General features: G+C 33.3%; 1 pseudogene; it reads right to left on the bottom strand.

The window, feature by feature from the left end:
* Nucleotides 1-382: 382 nt before the first annotated feature.
* LOC117240104 lies at nt 383-2844 on the bottom strand (annotated as a pseudogene).
* Nucleotides 2845-3298: the final 454 nt, after the last annotated feature.

Here is a 3298-nt window from a genome sequence, read left to right as displayed (position 1 = left end):
TCGCTTTCACAAATATCAAACAATTACAAATGACAATTGCTTAATTACAATTATGATAAAATCTAGGCTAAAGCATTAGAAGGCTTCCTCAAAATTGCAAAGGGAAGGCTCCGGTTTTCCTTTCATCTCCGACATATATAATACAAGGATATAATACAACCGAACATTTTAAACTTAGCCTATAGCGCGTGCGCACACACACGCGCACACACATGACACACATGACACACATGCGCGCACACACATGCGCGCATACACACATGCACACACATGCGAATGATTTCGCGAACGATAATCCATTTATTTATATTTTTCAATATCTGTCCTTACGATTGCGTATTTATTTGTTCCACGTATCATATTTATCTATTTGCATAACTGTAGGTGACATTTTTTTTAACAATTTTGCTAATATTTCATAACTTTTTAATTCATATTTCAAAGTGGTAACAGGTGTTTCTTTCTTTTCAAGTCTCCTCCATATCGGGCTTATTTCTAGTAGCCACGCTTGCTTACAAAGCAATTTTATATCTGCACAAGAATATCTTTCAGTACATTTTACTATGCGGTTTACAATATCTGTATTTTCTAATAAGTGGTTGCTAACGTATAATTTGAATATACCAAGTCGAGCAACTTCATTGGGTTATGATACGTATATTTGCTTTTCGAGACGCCTGAGTAAAGCTGCATCAATGCCCCTAATAACATATTTACAATAAATATTATCGTTCTATTATACTAATAATAATGGAGGAATACTTCAAACAACACAATAACATATTTGGAATTTGGAGAAATATTACGATATTTTCTACTTAGAAAACATTGAAATAACGTGATATACGTACCAAGGGGAATTAGTTGTAGCTAGAAGAACTACATTAGAATTCTCATTAGACACTAATCCATCCAATCTAGAAAGAAGTTCTGATCCGAATCTCTTTGCAGGTTCAGACAATATACAGTCTCCTTTATTTGTGGCGATCCAGTCAATCTCGTCGATAAAAATAATTGTAGGCGAATGACTATAGGCAAGTTCAAATAATACCTGTTCAGTTTAACAAATGTATTATTCATTAAATATTATATTCGAAATTCCTTAAATTCATTGCCTCATCACGAATATGATATCATTTCGTTTTCCAAACAACTATTCTATTTATATATAAATGACGAAAAATAAAATCAAATCTTTTTATACCTAGAATCTCTCCTTCATAGACAAAGGAACAAAGAGACTTACATAGACAAAGCAACTTACCCGTATATACTTCTCGGAATCGCCTCTCCATTTGCTGACCAATGAGCTGGCAGTTATGTTAAAAAAGGTGCAATGGCATTCTGTCGCGACTGCCTTCGCTAACTTCGTTTTCCCTGTTTTGTATCTTTCTTGTAAACACGTACAGAAATGAAAAGAATACGAGTATCTTACCTGTACCAGGTGGGCCGTACAGCAAAATACCTTTCCAGGGGGAAAACGGGCCATCAACAAAGATAGGATACTTAAGGGGATACACAACGGCCTCCTTAACAGCGGTTTTACATTCCTCTAGGCCTATAACGTCATCCCAATGTACATTTAATTTGTTTACTATGATCTCCTGTGACGATACAAAGATAAAATGGCGTCTTCTCTATATTAAGTAAGTGTTACGTAATTTGATATTTCAAGCGTTACTGCAATCACGTCATCGTCGATATACGTTGGACGGTTTATCGACGGGAATTTTATCGTTTAAAAGCTTTACGATACGTATATTAATCGAAAATAACTTACGCATGAGATGTCCTCAGCCTCGTAATTCCGGATTATCTGAATAAAGCTTTTCAATGCATTTCAATATCTTCGATTGCATGGATTGTTCCATTGGGACGTTAAATAGCTCTTCTGATGAACGTCGATCACTCTCATTGGGGAATATTGACGTCACTGTCACTGCGAGATTAATATGATTCGTATTGTCATCAGTTATCTTCTGCTGTAGATTCGTCTCTTTCACAGGCTCACTTCTCGCTTGTTTACTAACAGATTTGGCTTTTGTCTCAATACTTCTACAAACACTGGATCATATTGTAATACGATACGTTGAATACGCTGAATACCGTTTAATATCGTTAAATAATTTAAATTCTTACGTTTTGCTTGCATTTGTCACTTCCCTCGTCATTTCCCTTCTAGTTATTTTCTTACACAATATGGGATATTTTTGAAATTTCATCTTGTAATAATTTTCATACTCTGCAACGATAATTTCCAAATCGATGTTGTCGCAAACCCGATGTTCGAGAGATAGACGAGCTTCCCGGAATAATACATCGCTAACGTCTATATACATAAAAAATGTAGTTTTTAATTAATTATAGTTTTTAACTAATTAAAAATATTTTTCGCAATGACTGAACACTATAAGATAACCATCAAACAACTGTTTTATCTCTAGGTAAGACAGGCAAAAGAATGTATTTACTATATAAATCCTCGAAGATAATTTCTTGTCTTTTGCTTTTTAATTTCCAATTTTTAGCTGGATAAGAATAATTTGAATTTATACTTCATATATTTGTTTATAACTAGTTAATCTACATTATCGATTGAGTTATTCTTAACTACTGAATTACCGATGTCGAATTTTTAAATTTGGTTTCGCCTTCTCTTTCCATGATGTCCACTGATTTCTATTTCGATTGGTCACTGACACTATTCAAAAGAATTGAAACTAGGAATATATTTTAATTATAATATACTCACCCATTGTGTTCCAAATAATCACATACAAGGTATAATATGTTCCGATGACGTTCCGAAATACGACTCTCCTCCTAATATAATTATTTTTTAATTACAATAATATAAGGTTTTTCATGGAATTTTTTGTTACATTTGCGAATTCAACGAGTTACACATGATTTTTCATGAAACACGAACGTTAAAAATATTTGATACAGCCTAATTATAAAAATTGTTAGAAGCAAAAGTCATAGATACTATGTGCGAGTATCGCATGAAACGAACAGCTATTAAGAGAACTGCAGCAATATTACAAATCAAATACCAAAACACACTCGTCTGTGACGTGGAAATTCTAAAATCTAAAATCTAGAATATTCCTTACCTTTTTTCGCAGATTATAAAATATCTTATTCATACTACCTTGCATCGATAAATCACCGTTCATAGTGATACTTTCAAATCGCCTATCGTTTCTCAATGGATACGAGAATTTCCGTTTATTACTTTAAAAACAACCCGTCCATTACGTTTCTCTTAAAAAATTATTTAACTCCGTTGAAAACC

The sequence above is a fragment of the Bombus vosnesenskii genome, unplaced genomic scaffold, assembly GCF_011952255.1.
Source record: "Bombus vosnesenskii isolate JDL3184/JDL3185 unplaced genomic scaffold, Bvos_JDL3184-5_v1.1 scf7180000014555, whole genome shotgun sequence".
Classification (NCBI taxonomy): domain Eukaryota; kingdom Metazoa; phylum Arthropoda; class Insecta; order Hymenoptera; family Apidae; genus Bombus; species Bombus vosnesenskii.
Note: the sequence above shows the minus strand (reverse complement) of the source record. Positions and strands in the feature narration are given on the sequence as shown.